This window comes from Myotis lucifugus, unplaced genomic scaffold, assembly GCF_000147115.1.
Source record: "Myotis lucifugus unplaced genomic scaffold, Myoluc2.0 scaffold_52, whole genome shotgun sequence".
NCBI lineage: Eukaryota > Metazoa > Chordata > Mammalia > Chiroptera > Vespertilionidae > Myotis > Myotis lucifugus.
Window position 1 is genome coordinate 4,306,780 of NW_005871100.1, and position 18,586 is coordinate 4,325,365.

Genomic DNA, 18,586 nt, shown 5'->3' on the forward strand with positions numbered 1-18,586 from the left:
CCTCTTAATGAGGGAGCCGAGGTTCAGGCAAGCCTCCTTCTGGCCCATCTCCACCAGCAGGGAAGTCATTTTTCCTCGTGTTTATTCAGGGTTATATTTAAGGTGAATTCCAGAAATTGGATCATATCTCTTCCCTGTTCTGCTTCCCTTTCTTCATCAGTAAAATGACTGAAGAGGGTCAGCTCCCGGGCACGTAAAATGGAACCTCACACTTCCGGCTTCTTTCTGGACACTCACCTCCAACCTCAAGGCTCTAAGCAGCTTTTCCCCAACTTGCGTTGCCATGGAGACATCTCTTTGCCAACACAGGCAAGGCACCCCTTCCCTCCCAGAGCATCAGATCCCACCACCACCACCACCTAACTGTCATGCCCGCCAACACCCAGGTGTCTGAGCTTGACTGCCTTCCCTATGTTACTTTCTGGTCTCCAAGTAGTCTCTATAGAGAACTTGCATCTGGTTTTGAATGCTTTGGAAAACAATGGCTATTTAACCAGTCACTTTAAAACATACAATCCAAATTAGAATGGAAATTGGATTTTTATTGTGTCATTAAAATCGTGCACATTTTTCATTAAAATATGCAAAAATGTCTATAAAATGCATATATGCTTTAACAATTCACCCAGAATCAATAAGTGGTGACCTGCTCAAATATCTCTACTGTTTCTCAGAATAGGAGCCCAAACTGCTCAGCAAGACATCGGGACACTCTGAAATTGTCTGACCAGCTCCAGCCTTATCTGTCTACCATTGTACACCCCCAAAGCACACTGCTACATTTCAGACTCTCCGGAATGCCCTTGAACCCCATCTCCAACTGTTCAACCACTGATCCCTCCAGATCCAGATTAAATACCACCTCAAGCCTTCCCCATTCCTCACGTTTAGTGACACAAAATGTTGAGCCACCTAGAATTTGGTCTCGGTGATATTAAGTAATATTACATCCAGTATTCTTAAAATAATGCACATGTCCAAATAGCAGAGGATTTTAATATTTTCATGAAAACAAGTAAAATGAGTGATAAATATCAGCAGAATGTATACACCTCACTCCCAATTTAAGGATGAGCTGTTCTGATAGATGTGATCAAATAAAGCTGCTTACACCTCTTGTTTTTGTTAAGATAACTTTGATGTAACAGAAAATGTGTCTCTGCTTGCTTACTCAAGGAAAAGGTAGTATCTCATGAAGAAGTCTCAAGGTAGCAGGTGCTGAGGTGGCTTAATTAATGGCTCAATAACGTTTAATGTTGTCAAGAAACCAGGTTCTTCTCATCTTTCCATCCTGAGCTTGTCGACTTTGTCTTTAGTTGTCAAGGTCTCGAAATGGCTGCCATTGTTCCTGGCATCACTCAAAGACATGGAAAGTCCAGCCAAAAAAGTGGGACTGCTCTCACCTTAAATTTCTTCTTAAGAGTGGGGAAGTTATACCAAAAGACCCATTCAAAGATCTGTTCTCATTTCATTGGCCAGAACTGGACCGCATGCCTATCTCTAAATTTTTACTGGCAAGGGAGATGAGATATTATTAAGTCAGGACTTACCTTGAGCTATACTGGGGTGTGGGGAGGGAAGATGGGATAGAACAGGCAATAGCAAAACAAAAGCTGAGTTTTAGCCAGCCTCCTGGTCATAGGTTTCTGCATACAAACCATCCCAAAACTAAATAGATTAAAAAAATAATTTATTTTCCTCAAGACCTGGACTTGAGGGGAAAGGGAGTGATTCCCAGGAAAGAAGGGAACTAAACTATCTCTCTGCAACATAGGATGGTTTATCACTTGGAAGTCAAAATGTCACATTTAGATTATTCTTGTTTTGGTTCTTTCTGCAAAATACATGTTTTTAAAAATTACACATATGGCTTTATCCAATAGCAAATTGATTATCTAAATTTAACTGGTAATTTTCTTACTGGATGGTAAAATGTTTGCTTTTTTTTTTCCTAAATAACTAGCCATAGAATGGGTTCCACCTAGGGGGTCTCCTTTAACAATATTAGTGCTTCTCCTTTCACAATATTAGTGCTTGACTGAATTCAGCCATTTTGGGCCTAAATTCTTTAGTTTGTAGAAATCTGGGAATCAAGGTCAGGAGAATAGCAAATCATTCCTTTGATTTAGCAAATAATCTGATAACTGGATCATTCACCATCAGCATATGATCCTTTTTGAAAACCTGTAAATCACAGAACCTTTTGAGGATAAAATGATTAAATAACCATTCCCCTCTTTTAATCAAGGCAGGTAGCGAAATTGCAACATACACTCTATGTTTTGTAATGTCACTTCCTTATCCTAAGGAGGACTTCTAGTTCTCTTTTAACTTTTATATATGTGAGGCGGAAAGTTCTTAAGTGGTAGTTCTAGTTAGATTCGTATCATTTACGCACATGGATTTCCTTTTGTGATTATATCTTCTATCTTCTAATAAATGTGTAACTGCCTCTGTAACTATCCTAGTCAGATGATGAATGTTCGTATAATAATACTACCTCTCTCCCCACCTTTTTTCAAGAAGCTCGTGGACTTGGTTGCACAAAATCTGATATATTGCAATACCATCTCTGTGAATCGTAGACCATTAAAGCCAGAATTACAGCCCTCTAATTTGATAAGGGAAGAAACTGAGGCCCTTGAATTTAGAGAACTTTCTGGAAGTTTCCAAGCTAGTTAGTGGTTGTGTGGGATCTCATTATCTTGTTTTCTGGTTGACTGCCCTTTATGCCACACAATGCTATGAATGATTAACATGAAGGACAAAACTAAATCTAACCAGGTTGTCAATCAGATTCCTTACTACGGAGTTGGTGGCACCCACTCAGCCAGGTCCCTGCAGGGGCAGGTTTCCTACTATATCCCCAGGGCAGAGAGCGTGTCCTCTAAGCTCCAGCCCATCGTACCCAGAGATCGCACTAGCAGTACGGACCATCAAGCCCCACTCACAGGTATGTTCTCCTCAAATCCACTCCATGACATTTCCCAGCAGCCCGGGTGCAGGAATGTGCTTGACAAAGAGCTTCTCTCCTGCCCTCCCACCAGCTAGTGAAGAAAGGGAAAATGGAAGAGTTCAGTGGATAACGCCTTGCTTGCCATCTTTTCACCATTGGTGAATTTGAAGCCAAATTTAAGATTAGGATCTGACAGTTTAATCATAAAAGTAGATTTTTCCTTTCTAAACCTTAATCATCCCCATAAGTAACTGTTTAGGTTTAGAATGCCTGGGACTTGTATATTTTTAATATGGAATTATTCCACTGGCAGCATTCACTCAAACCCACCGCTCATTGTTCAAATCATACATTTCTGTACAGGAGAATGGAAAATGTGCTCCAACTCACTAATATTTTTAAACAATTAAAGCACAACGAAGAAAACGAAGCCTAATGTCCCCCTCTTCATCCTCCTCCTCTTCCTCTTCTTCTCTGACCAACAATCGCTATAACCCACACTAATGAGGTAGACTGTGTTAAGAATTTTCTTCCCTTACCATTTCTCATTATTAATAAATTTTACACTGACAACTACAAAGTGAACATTTTGGATTTATGCACCTAACCTAATTACATATGCTGCATGTACGCATTTCATTATTTACTTGACAGATTCATTCCTTGATATCATAAATAATTAAACAAGAATCAAATATTAACAATCAGATACATGTTAATTCTCCTCAAATCTGTAGAAACAAACTATATTTTTATCTTCAGTTCAATAAGCACTGATTAAAATTTCTTCATTAGGCAAATTTCCTAAGCAAAGTTCTTGATCTACTTTTCTTACTTTCACTGAAAATTAAAACCTGGAACAAATTATTCCCAGATTACTGCATGGGGGGGGGGGGGCGGGAGAGGGGATGAATATAACATAACATTCTTTCCAACAAACCATTGGCTTCGTAATCTTTCTCAAGCACTGCTGTATCTTATATATGAAGCATTAATCTATGTGTTTGTTAGGAATTTTCAAATATGGTTTTGAGTATAAGCTAGGAGCCAGCACCATATTGGTTGTTAGTGGAGTATTACCAGAGCCTCTTGTCTCATGGGATGATGGTTTCAACCAAACAATCATTTAATACCTTACAGAACCATTTCTAGGCATTCTGGATCATGCTAGAATTAAATTTACGGGGGCTGAAAATGTACCCTGAGGTCAACGTGTAGCTGTTCTTTTTTCTGCTTTAATGAGCTAGGCTTACATTTTTTTTATTCATGTATATCAACATCTTCATTGATCAAACTATTCCCACATTGTATCAAATTTGCTTTGGGAGCGCATACCATACAATTTCATCATTTAAAAAATATTAAAGATTCATAGATAGCCACATTATTCATAATACAAGATTAATGCCAGGCTGACAGGTTTTTGTAAAGACCTGACTCTTTTTTTCTAAGTGCATATCCCGTATCTATGTGAGATGGACCTCTGATGTTGCATATTGATCACTCCCTTCTCTTCTCTTCTAATGCTAAAGAGAGAATATTATGGAATGATTGTCAGGGTTAGTGTGTCTCTGACCTACACATGTACTATTAATAATTTATGAGCTGACTGGAAATATAGCACCAGGAGACCAACCGAGGACCACTGTCGTTGCCGGGAATGACACAGCCTCAGGCTTGACAGCAGGTGCACCCAGACTTTGAGGTTCTGCTGTTAAAATCATCGAGGGACACACATGCTCCAAGTGTCAGAGCCGACTGAGTGGAAGGAAGCCAGCCTCTTTGTGTCTTTAACTAGCCACATTTACCTCTTTTTTATATATATAATGTTTATTGAGTACAGAGAGGAAGGGAAAGGGAGAGAGAGATAGAAACATCAATGATGAGAGAAAATCATTGATCGGCTGCCTCCTGCAACTCCCCACACTGGAGATGGAGCCCACAACCCAGGCATGTGCCCCGACCAGGAATTGAACCACGACCTCCTGGTTCATAGGTCAACACTCAACCACTGAGCCACACCAGCTGGGCCATTTACCTCTTTTTATCCTAAACTTTCCGTGACATGAGATTTCCTTTTTAAATTATTTAATCACATTGTCAAGGGAACTCTTATTGTCTAGAAACATCAGATAATCTAAATTCAAATAATATGGAGCAAACTATCAGGTCTTTCTTCTTATTTCCCCTACTCTTTCACACCCAGAGGTTGTCTGGTGTGTATCTTTCCAGAATGTTCTATGCTTATACAAAGACAGAGGAGGTGGGGAGAGAGAGTTGCCTCTATCCTCAAAAACAGTATAGCACTCTATATACTGTGCTGCAAGTTGCTTTTTTCGCTCAACAATATGTCAAAGACATTCCCCATATCAGCACATACATTTGTAGCTCACTTTTCAAAAAACAATATAGTCATCCATTTTATAGAGAGGTACCATGGCTCATTTATCCATTCCATCATTAATAGATTGTTACAGCATGTCAGATTTTTCACAATTAAAAAACAATGCCACACACACACTGGGCGTATATGCTGTGCACCTGCTCATCTATTTCACTAAGACAGACTTCACCAAGATAGTCCTAGAGGTAGAATTGCAAGGTCAGTAACTGATTTTTTAAATCTCCTTAATCCATTCATTAGGCAAGAATCGATAAATATTCCCATTAAGGATTTAAATAGTATAATATTTCATTAATAGATTTGCTCATAACATTTAAGTGCATTTTTAAAATATATTGTTAAAACCTGAATGCTATAGAGTAATCTAGGAAAAGATTATTTCATGTGCGAGTAGCTTTACGCAAAAGCAAACTGACGTCTAGGTTGCTTCTAATGGTTTCCTCTATGTCATCAAGCCACACGTCTGAATATATTATTTTTAACATCAATGTCCAAAGCAGCCAGTCTTCATTTTGACAATGCTACAAATAACCACCCCTTCAAAGTGTGTTTATAAAGACTGACAACTGTTAAACCGCTTCACGCTTTTCAAAATACATTTTTAAAAAATTTATGTTTGAACACACTGCAGCCAGGAAATCTAATTAAAAACTGTGTGTGTTTATTTGAAACCATCGCAAGTAAGTACATTTGTAAAATGCTCTGCTTTTCAGCTGCACGACTGGGAGCCTTGAAGCCTAATGGTCAGCCGCTGCCTGTCAGTTCCGATCACGTGAACTGGGAGACGCTCTCCGAACACGCGCCTGGCCTCGGATGACAGGCACCTCCGATCTGCTAGGATTCATAAACACAGGAAGACTGATCATTTCGTGGAGAGATTCCTTCAGCAAGAAGATCAAGGGAAACCTTGTTACGCCAAATGCCTTACTAGTCAAAAGTAGCCAGGACATTGAAAACTGGAAACTAGTTAATGGTTTGTAACAAGTCAGAAATGAAGACGTTGGACCAAGAAAATGACATGAAGCAGCACTGGCTACAGGAGAAAAGAGCGGCCTGTCAGAATCAGGCGAGGGCCGTGGTGACAGGTAGACAATAAAATGGGATGACACCGGTGCCTCTCGCTAGGGGGGGTTTTCAACAGCTTTCTCCTTCTCTGGGGAGTTTCCCTGCGCTTCCTTTGCAGGAAGCCCTCCCTCTGCAATTGGCAGCAGACCCTTCGGAGCTCTTATTAAAATTCTCCTTCTGTGTCATAAAGGGTGTTGTAGGAGGCAGATGGTAGGACGCGGACAGTGACTCCTTCACTGTGTGAGGGGAAAGGGGGACCACAGGCAGGCCAGTGAGGTGGCTCCGGGGCTGACATACCCAGGGACACTGCGCAGCGGGCGTCCTGAGAGAGGAAGCAGGTCAGAGGGGAAGGCAGGCCAGACCCACCTACAGGCCTGCAGCGTGCGTCCAAACACAGCAATATGGCGCATAATGACTATTTCATATTCAGGTCGGCATCCATTCTACCTGCAAGTGAACTTCCCACACTCGCTTAACCATCCACAGTGTGCAGTCCAGCGGCTCCATGAGGATGACACTGTTTTCGTTTTTAAGAGAAATAGTCTGTCCCTCACTCTCTGCCCCAACACTGCAGCCATAACGGTGCACCTCTGCCTACCTCATTATGTGCTCCAAAGGCTAGGCCATGAAAGACTTGATAAAAAGCCAAGAACCCAGCGACTGCCCACCGAGTTCCTTAATACCAGTTTCAAAAAAATGAAGCCACTGGATCTAAAATAAGGCTATCACTGTTTTTACTTAACGCTGTTCTAATGTAAAGTTATTTCGCATTGTCTATTTAAAGTGTTAGAATATCTCTAAACTAATTTCCAATAGAGTAATAGCTGTTAGAACGGTCTTCTAAACCATTTCTCTCTGTTTTGTTCTATTCCCAATGTATTTTAGGCGGCATGACAGATAAACATTTCATAACCTTTTTTTTTCTACTAATGTCATTGCAACCAGTGGGAGGTCTGTATTTTCCATGCTGCGCTCCCACATCTAGAATGATCTCTGATATAGATTAGCTGTCCCTTAGTGAGCGATGAAAGACCAAACCTTAGCCTCTTAAAGCCAGTCTCCTTTGACAGCATGCGCATATTTACATGAAATAAGAAGCAAATATTTGTTCTTTTCATACAAGCTGTCAACACAAACTCAGGTTGTTTAGAGACCTGTTCAGACAAACAGAATTGGCATTGGCTATGTGACAGATGATAAGAGATCAACAATAGGTAAAAATCAAAGATTATTTATAAGGAATTAAAGAGCCCCCTCGGCATGGCTCAGTTGGCGGAGCGTTGTCCCATGCACCAAGAGGTCACAGATTTGATTCCCGGTTGTGGGTTTGACCCCTAGTAGGGGACATGCAGGAGGCAGCCAATCAATGTTTCCCTCTCATGGATATTTCACTCTCCCTCTCCCTTCCTCTCTCTCTAAAAAAAAAAAAAAAAAAAAATCGCCTAACCGGTTTGGCTCAGTGGATAGAGCGTCGGCCTGCGGACTCAAGGGTCCCAGGTTCGATTCCAGTCAAGGGCATGTACCTTGGTTGCGGGCACATCCCCAGTAGGGAGTGTGCAGGAGGCAGCTGATCGATGTTTCTCTCTCATCCATGTTTCTAACTCTCTATCCTTCTCCCTTCCTCTCTGTAAAAAATCAATAAGATATATTTTTTAAAAAATCAATCAATCAATAAAAACATTTTTTTAATTTACTTTTTAAAAAAAAGGAAGTAAATAGTAGACATGCATTTTGGGGACCCAAGGTGAATTAGAATGCCATTGCTTACTCATTTGAGTGTTTGTTTAAGAAACCATGGGCTTCACGTTAGTTACTTGCTTACCAGAGTGTTAACTTTTGGTCCATGGCAGGGATAGGTAGAAGAAAATGTTTGTCACCCTAAAAAGTTTCCAGGTAAAGTTGATCTTCAGCTCTTTTCGCCAGGGAACTTTCTAATAGCTAATAGGGACATATTCTGGAGTCAGGGAAGCTGAGCATGACTGATGTCACGGTCACCTAACCAGGGCCACTGAGCCACCCCCTCCAGTTGCCCAACAAACTGGCACTTCTGCTTTGGGAAGCTGGTGGCTCCTGAGTTTGCAGGAGCAGGGATGCTTCAGGGGCAGGTTCCCTTTCCTCCTGCCTCTAGGATTTGCACTCTCATGACTTCCCCCGGGAATGCCTCAATCCTGGGAGCAAATTTCACCTGCCCTAGACCCACTCTGTTCGGGGAGCACGACGGAACTTGTCCCGCCTCCTGTGGACAGCGCCCCATCTGCTGAACACACGTTTTAATAAGTAAACTCTATTTCCAGGCAAATACCTATTGGTATTAACAAGAAAAGAGCATCTCTACACGATTCTCTGAAAAGAAATCCTGTCAGTGCCACTCATGCTACCTTCAAAGACAAGTCCCTGTAATTGCTTTCTCCTCTTCATTTCCTTGTGTGGATACAGCAACAAGATCAAGAGAACCCATCCATTTTCCCCAGATACCTTCCAAAATGTGCGCGGGCTTTTCAGGCCGGGATCAGAAAATTTCATTATCTGCATCTGTATTAGTAATTCACTGCACAAAGAGAACAGGGGGCAGAGGAGGAGGACAAGCACTGGAAGCAAACATCAGGCAGACAATTGTATATGCAAATGCTTGCAAATTTCTGCCGGCTTCTCCCTATCTATAACCAAGCAACATGGAAGCCTATTCAGCCCTCAGCTCCTTTGCTGCCAAAGATGGTTGTGGTTTTGAAGGAAAATATTCAGAAAATGTTGAACCTTCAGCCACCGAAACTAAATCTAACTCAAAACCTGCTACGAATGCATAAATATAAGCAGTGATTTTTTTTCTAGGAAGACATGAGCGTTGCAACCTCCTGGCTACAGAGGGTGGAAAACAAGATGCCCTGGGAGGGGGAGGGAGGGGGAGAGAAGGAGGGGGAGGGGGAGGGGAGAAGGGGGGGTGGGGGAAGGGAATGGTTACAAGCAGCTCTGGAGCCCAATTGTCAGCGGCCTGAGATGTCACCTCTTGGTTTCAGGGTTGTGCATTCACATAGATCGCCTGGGCAGGAAGGGGCATGGAAAGCTGGAAACAGGCATGATGAAGAAAATGCCCCAAATTCAAACCCATAAACACAGAGTGCTCACTTCCACGTGCATATGCACAGAGTTTGAAAAGAGCAGCAAGAATCATCATGCATTTTGTTTTGTCTTGAAATCAATTTTTCCCAAATCATAATGCTTATGGAAATGTTCCTGACTTTCTTTATTCTTATATATTTACTCTCTAAATTTATTCTACTCCCTGCAAATCAGTAAGAATGGCAATAATTCACCAATATCTATGCCTTTCTCATACAGTAATTCAGTTTATCCTCAGAAATAGGCTTTGAGGTAGAGTCAGTATTACACCCATTTTACAGGTAAAGAAACCGAGGCTCAGATGTTCAAAGAGTTGCCCAAATTTACATCACTAATAAATGGCAGGACTGAAACTCAAACTCGCATAACTGACTGAGTTCCAGGCGCGAAGACATCATGCTGCTGAACAACATCACCAAAGAGAACTCACTCCACATGCAATGTTCTTGACCATTTTTGACCTCTCAGCAACATGTGACCCTGCTGCCCACCGCTGCCTTCTGAATCCCTCTGCTGTCTTTGTCTTTATTCTTGGGGATTGCTCTTTATTTATTTGCCTTCTGCTTCTTAGACTTTCTCGGTTTCCTCCAGGGTCTCCTCTTCTCTGGCCTTCTGTCCATCCTACTCTATCACTCATCAAGGCCATCACTGAGCAATCTCGTCCACTTCTAGTCCTTCATTTACCCACTCAACGAATATCTTCTGAGCACCTTCCATGTACAGCCAGTAGCCCAGGCCCATTGTATTCCACGTGAAAAACAATGCTCTCCCTGCACAAGTGGAGCTTATATGGTGCAGAAGAGACAGATGAGAACAAACAGATAAGTAAAATAAATATACGTGGTAAGTGCTACGGAGAATATAAAAGAGGGGTAGGGAGGGAGAGGGTAAGGGAGTTGAGCGGAGATTGCAATTTTGAGTCAAGCAAGGCCTCACTGACATGACATTTGTGCAAAAATGACCATTGCCAATTTTCCTCTCAGAGGATTTCCAAATTTGTATCTTTGACTGCTCTCCTGATGCCAACCCCACATTGGCACCTCTAAGCATATCATCTCCTCGTGTATCTACACCCCAAAGTCATCACTGCCACACTGAGCTCGTCCTCTCCTGCCCTTCCTCCTGCTCCTCTTCCTGTGCCCGGGTGATCAGCACTGCCACCCCTCACATCACAAATGTGCATTCAGTCAATGAACACATAAGGAGCATCTTCTAACCAAAAGCACTGTTCTGGGAGCTTAAGAGACATTTTCTCCTTAAAAGCTGTGTCTAGGAGGATTATTAAGGATTTACAAACAGGCCTGTGTTCAATTCCAGCTCTTCCATTAATTAACTCCATTAATTAACAGTAGGCTCATCTATACCTGGGGGATACTGTCACCCACCTCCTATTAACGTTATAGGGGTGAGCCAGTGAGTGAATAAATGAACAAATAAATGGTGTGTTTACTGCGCAGTGCTTGACGTGGAAGGTTCTAACAGACTTAAAGGATGTCACCAAGGCCCATTCTCTTCTCTCTCATTCTCAGGCTCTGCCTTGCTCCCTATCCCAGCCACCCTAGAGATAATGTTTCCTTTCTCAACAGCTGCACAAAAGTCATTGGTTCTAATAAAGTCATGTGCCCACTCCAAACCAATCACCTGGGCCAGGAAAATACCATTGCTCTGATTGGCTAGGTTTGGGGTATAGCCCCATCTGGGCTCATAGATTGAATCAGCTCCACAGAGAAGGAAGAGGGCTGGCCCCAGAGGAAAATCAAGTGATTTGCAGGAAGAGAATGGACCACGGGCAGATAAAGCAATGGATGTCCACCACCCTCAACCACGGCACCTAATTCATTGTCTTGTGTCACGGTTAGCTGTTTCCACGTGTACCTGCCCTCGGCTTGAGAACCCCTGAGATAAAGGACCCTATGTTTGTTATCACTGTACCCCCTGGAGAACCCAGGACAACCCTCTGAATTCAGCACATGCTCAGTAAATGTTTCTTCACATAAATTCATTTAATAGACTAGTTTAAATGAGTTCTTCTTTTGCTCATTTTAAGTTCTGTGGTATTTTGTTCTCTTTTTGTTACATGAAAATACACAAAGTCTCGAACACACACCTTTTCACACTTTAGAAGACAGACTCCAACAGCAGAAGCGATAAACTATCTCCATGATATTTGCATATATTGACTCTCCTCTAAAACCATCCTCTCAGCTAATTTTACACGGTGAGGAAAGGAGCACAATCCTATGTTGTCCTTCTAAGCACTTCATTTTGCTGTTCTGTTTTGTTCACCAGATGTTGCATTTGCTGAAAATTCAAGTGCATAAGACTCGCTGTAGCCTTTCACAGGTATCATTATGCAGTTGTCACCACTGGATTTCACCACAGTGTAGAAATGTCTTTAATCTTTCCCTGAATGATTCAACTTCCATTTCTATAGCTTTTCTCAAGGACACTCCCCCACTACAAATCCTATCATCTCAAATTCTCTCCTCCCTCCTAACACACAGCGATCCAGCCAGAGACTTTGCCCAGCCTTGCTTGCAGCTAGATGTGGCCATGTGACTAAGTACCTACCAAGTGATGTAGCGATGTGTGCAACTTCCAGATCATCTTCTTAAAGAGGTCTGAAATTTGACTTAAAATGAGGGCCTTAATGAGGGATAGAAATGATACATGTTTGACCAGATGAAGGTAACGTTAAGCTGAGTGATGGGCACATAGGGATGTATTATATTACACTATCCCTACATTTGTATATGTTTGACATTTTCTATTGAAAAACAAATTAAATGGTGCTCACCGCTGTTGTGTTCCCTCCTTTCTTCTTACTGGCTGGAAACAGGAATGACTGGAGCCATCTGGAAAGTACCTTTCAAGGATGGCAGAGCCACTCCACCATCCTGGGTCCCTGAGTGACTTCCTGGAGCAGGGCTGGTCCACCTGCCTTCGAGAGTTCCTGAAAGAGAAGTTGATTTCTCACTCATTTGAAGCTGCCATTGCATTTTAGGGTCCCCTTGTTACAGTTAGTGTTCTCCAGATAACTCCGGCTCCTTATTTACTTATAGTCTGTCATAAACTGTCTCCTTTATGCTAACAGACAGTATTATCTCGCCTACTGACACCACTCCTTTCTTTTTCTCGGTGCTGGTGTTGAACCAAGGCTACGCAAATAACTAGACTGCACTAAGACAACCTTAAATGAAAGTGCTCACAGTCAAAAGCCTCACAGAACTGTCCCTTTTGAGTTTGTTTAATATAGTGATGGGCAAACTTGATTCAGAAAAGAACCCTAAGAAAGTTTGGGGGGTTAAAATTAGGCTGTCTTGGTTTTTAGGAGACTTTAGTAAAGCTTTAAATTACTCTTTAATTTTTAAAGTCAGGCTGGGCTTCGGTTTTGTATGGGGTTCTATGACATAGCAGCATTCATTTGGAGAAAATGTTAACCTGTTTACATAGCCAATTATTTCAACTTAATCACTCACCCTTTATTGAATGTCACTCTACTATATACACACTGCACTGGGCACAGGGTCTTATCAGAAACAAGTTGGCCAAAAGAAATTGCATCAAAATATGTCATTGAATGGTCTCTTGGATCAATGAGAAGAGTAATCTTGAGCAAAGATTTCTGACTGCCATGTAGACCTCATGAATGAACAGCTATCGTACCATTTCCAGGCACAAGAGAAACGGGAAATGAGACACTGACACGACACTCCCGTTCATCCTCAGGACAACCAAAGTTCCCAAGTTCAAGGAATCATCCCTGATTGCCTACTACCATTCTCTAAGCTCTTCTGCTACTTTGCTGGTTGTGCCACAGGAAAGGGACTTTAAGAAGGGCCTGCAGGCCTTTTGTCTTCCTTATGACAGTAATTCATCATTGACTCTCGAATGTGCTCTGTATTAAACTGTGGGATGGAGCTGGGTGCGGGGAGTCAGAGATGAAATGCAGCCCTGACCCTCCAGGGGCTACTGCCTGCAGAGAGGGACAGACAGACGGGTGACCAACCAGGCAGGGGGATGAATGCTACTAGAAGGCATGTGGGCACGTGGGTGCGTCCTGCTCTAGAAACACTGGGAAGGGAACCTGACTTGTGGTGGGTGTGGTTGGAGTGGCATCCTTGATGTTTCTATCTCCCTCTCCCTTCCTCTCTGAAATCAATGAAAAAATATATATATATTTTAAAAAGCATTGCATCCTCGCCAGTTTGGCTCAGTAGATAGAGCATTGGCCCCTAGACTGAAGGGTCCTGGGTTCGATTCTGACCAAGGGCAACCTCGGTGGCAGGCTCCATCCCAGGCCCAATTGGAGGCGCATGCGGGAGGCAACCAATTGATGTGTCTCTCTCACATCGATGTTTCTCTCTCTGTCTCTCTCCCTCCCTTCCACTCTCTCTAAAAATCAATGGAAAAATATCCTTGGGTGAGGATTAACAACAACAAAAAAGGCATTGGGAAGGCAGGAGGAAAAGCAAAGGAAACACACTGTGATTTCATGCCCACCTCACCCCTGCCCTCAGGGTGTCAGTGAAGAAACAAACTCCAACAGGTGGAGTGGCACCGGCCAGGCCACTCATCTTGTACGCAGTGAAACAAGTTTAAACTTAGCACATCCTCCCTGCCTCTTACAGAACCTGCAGGGGCATCTCTGAAGGGGAGTCCTTCTCTCTGAGTGGTGTCCACGCTTTCCGTGAACCCTGGCCTCAAGAAACCTGAGTGGCCCTTCATCATTCTGGGAAGGAATCCAAAGTCTTATAAATTCAAAAGATCACAGAATTTTAGATTCTCTTCTTCGAGTCAGTTTAAGAAAACTGCATACAGTATCCCCCCACACACACACTTAAGGATTCAGTCTAAGTGAAAGGTACTGAGAAGTCCTGCAGAAAATTCATGTTAAACTTCGTTTGGTTCTCAACCTGTGGGCCGTGACCCCTGAAAATACATCCTGCATATCAGATATTTACATGACGATTCATAACAGTAGCAAAACTACAGTTATGAAGTAGCAACAAAAATAATTTTATGGTTGGGGGTCACCACAACATGAGGAACTATATTAAAGGGTCGCGGCATTAGGAAGGTTGAGAACCACTGTATCCAATGCATCTGAAATGTTATTGACCATGAAAGCCACTACATGGCCTCCTTTTTTTTAGTGACATTTATTAACACCTTTAAAGACATTCTACATTCGAGCTTCTTACTGTTCTGATGAGGAAGCTGCAGTCCAGGGAGGGTGGGACCCGCCTTTGGGCTTGTGCTGGGCCCAGAGCCAGAACCAATGCACCAGACTTCCTTCCAGTCAACACTCTCTCCAGGAAATCACGCTTCAATATGTCCATCCATAACTCTGATCTATAAACAGTACACACAGCACGTGGGTTGATAACCTTGTAATTGTCAACTTAAAAATTACCCTTTTAAAAAATACAAAGAAATCCCTAGGTGAGAGCTGAGATCCTGTATACAGATTTGAAGTGTGTTTATATACACTATTAATCGCCCTTGTCATGGTTTACACTACTTATCCAAGCCTTGCTGATATCAACTGTTTATCTTCACAGCCCTCCTTCCCACTAAAATACTAACACTAATACCAATCACTAGGCACTCTTTTTGCTCTCCATGGGAAGGGTAACATTAATTTCTAGTGTTTCTCTTCATGCATTCATTCCAATGGAACCCAAGCTGAAGAAATCACTCGTTCACAAGATAATCACAAAACAAATCTTTGTCCCAAGTCCTTCATTGTTAGATCAAATCCCATTGTCACTAACTAAAAAATAAAATAAAATAAAATAAAAATTCTTTACTTTGGAATTTGATGGGAGTCACAACAAAAAAAAGGCGGGGGGGGGGGAGGGCATGGAAATGTCAACCAAAAAGGGGGGCATGGAAATTTCCAATCCTTCCCTCAGGGAGTTGGAAATCTTTTTTGTTTTTGCAAAGATTTGTGCTGGAACAATATTTGTTATATTAAAATTTAAATTATGCTTGAATGGAAATTGTTTCAAGGGAATGTACAAAATGGAAAACATACCTCAAGAGCGGTCAGTCCCCAACTTTGAAGAGTACGTACGAGTAATAACGTATCAGGAAAGGTTAGTTGGGCTTTCTCTCTAAAGAGTTAAATGTTCAGTCCTGTATCCTGCATTTGTTACCAAAGCTTCTTTATCAGCAGGAGGAGGCAAATGATACCCTGAAAGTGTTTTAAACGTGCAACTTTGCTTATCTGCCTGTATTAATGATCCCTGTGGCAGTTGTTATATTAACCTTATCACATGGCGCAGCAAGAGGGAGGACCTATTGTAAAAGGAAGAAAAAGAAAAAGCATTTCATTTCATCTTGGAACCTTTTTTTCAACCTAGCAATTTTCTGATTGCCAAGTGGGGGCAGTGCATGTTAGATTCTGACTAGGTTTTCTTAAAATCTCAAAGAAGAAACTAGACGTTTCCCACTGGGCGATTCACTGAACATCAAATACTGGAAAGAGGACACAGATTAGAGTACTGACGAAATGCTCATTATGGGAGCTCTGGAATTCGGGGTCCGATAGTAGGTTTCTGAGAAAGCCAGTTTCTCCTTCGCGGCTCTGAATCACTCGTTTGTGGCTGTGACATTACAAGAAATGCCATTTGTCCCCCATAAGACTTTCATTTCCTCCTTCATACAATCTCTGTGTTCACAAAGAGGAAATTCAAAGGCTCCGTCTCTTCATCCCTTTTAACTTTGACAACAATACCAAACCTGACCCTGAGACCCTTACCTTCTCACCCTCTCAGGGTGCTGGAGAAAGCACCTAACTTTAGGACTGGAATTAATGTTGTCATTCAACTGCAAATGCTTGAGCTCAATACACCTACCAGCAGAGTGAGCCCAAGCCCCTTCCAATGTTTCAGGTAATATGCTTTTTCCTTTTTTCTTCTTCTTCTTTTTTTTTTTTCATTATGCCTTTAATGCAGAGCAGGGCTGCTGATTACAAAGAGGCGGTCGGACTCCAGCAATAGGTCTTCTTCACTAACCCTCACTGTCATGGACATTCCAGCTGCTACAAGAATAAGAGGCTCAATCCATATTTGCCAGCTCTAATATGAAATCTGTCAGAGCCCAAATTAATGAGTTCCAAATTCCTTACATCACGATAACAGGTTAAGACTGGTCAATTAATTACATAAATCCTTCCCGATTCATTGTGCGTTCCCAGCCCAGATTGTGTCTTACATTACTCCCTGACACAAGGCCTTTTGGCTCCTGTTGTTCCATAGAAAGGCCCCATTTAAGCGGAGGCTGCCTGCCACGGCGAAATGTTAAATGTCACACGTTAAATTTGCACTTTTCTGTAATTGCTTTTGTTGAAAAAAAATTTTTAAATTAAAGCACAGGGCTCCCAGTACACCACTCTGCAAAGGGCAGGAATTGTACTGAGCGGATCCCAGCGCAGGCAAGTCCCCATCTTTTACCTCTAACAGTTTGCACAGTCCCCTCTGCACCCGGCGCCTGATAAGCACCAGAACCCAGAACGTGCATGTTTGTGAAAATAAACCAAGTTTCCCTTCCCAGCAAATACAAATATATATATATGGTTCTTTTCTTTACAAAGGGATTAAAATGGGATTCTTTCCATAGCCAGCTTCCCTTACCAGTAAAGGCATTAGCTATATAAAGCACCCTTGTTCTAATCACGTATTCAGGAACATGGATTGCCCAGATGTATGTGTGTGTGTTATGCTCGTGCAGGCCTTTGCCTTCAAGAAGGAGGCTGCTGACGGCGTTGTTCTTTGGGTTTGTAACTGGTGCCCACCTACAGAAGGAGAACAGTGGAGGATTCAGATCTCAAAGGTCTGCAGTAATCACCCAGGCCAAACCTTTTCCTTTCTGAAACATCACAATGCGCTTGGAAACCACAGCTGGTGAGAGCTACGGGGTGCCTGTAACTATAGACTCCCAGGTTCCTAGTGCAACCTCTCAGCTCAATACACTGCCTGGTGGCGTGGCCTTTTCGGGGTGCTTAGGTGCTCTGTGTGGAATGGGACCCGTGCCGGCGTGTTTCCTTCATCTCACTGCGGGCTGGGGCTTCTGCGAACACACGAGCCAGCAGATGATGCCCGCGAGCGCAAACTGAGATCTAAGGGGAGATCTTTCCGCTTGGGAGCCTGGGCCACGCACCACGCACCACGCACCACGCAGACACTAGCAGGCCAAGGTCGGCTCCTTCTCCGCCAGCCGGCCCGGCAGCGCCCTCCTCTGTCCTTGCGCCGCCTTGCACCTTCTGCCACCGGTCGCGCGCTCCTGTTTCCCAGGGCATCCATTGCAAGGGAACCCAAGCTGACACCCGGGTTTCCTGGGCTAGGGGGCTGGTCTCTCCCCGGGAGGGAGCGGGTTAAAGCGACTGGCAGGTCCGCCCTGCAGGTTTTAGGGTCCTGGGAAGACTACAGGAGAATCGGGTTAACTGATGGGTGTGGTGCGTGCGCATATAAAACACTTGGGGCGCGTGGGTTTCGTCCAGCCCCGCCGCGTCCCCGGGGCACTTGCGGGAACCCTCCAGCCTCAGCCATACCCACACCTCTCGGGCCGGGTGGGGGGGCCGGGCCCGCAGCAGCGCCGCGCTGGCATCTGCAGAACAAAGACTCGGGCCGACACCTCTCCCTCCCCCATCTCCCACCTCCGCTCCGGCGCCGCCGACCCGGACCGCGCCGTCCAGGAAGCCCATCCGGGCGGCGGGTCCCGGCTCCTGCGCGCTCCCTCAGCCAGCCGGGCCCTGGGAACCACGCTCCGGCGGCCCGAGGGCCATCGCGAGCACAGGCTTCCTCCCAGCCAACGCCGCCCCCCCAGGCCCCTCGGCACATTCTCTTCGTAATGACTGTGGACGCAGCCAGAGTTGTCCGCTCCTCGCGGGGAAGGGGGCCCGGCGGGCCCACGTTTGGAGCGGGCGGGGCAGGCGAGAGGGCGCTGCGGGCTGCGCTGTAAATCGCTGCCTTTCTGCGGGTGTTGTTCCCACTCACCACCGCCTCCCCCTCCACCCGGGATTTTTTTTTCCCCCCTTT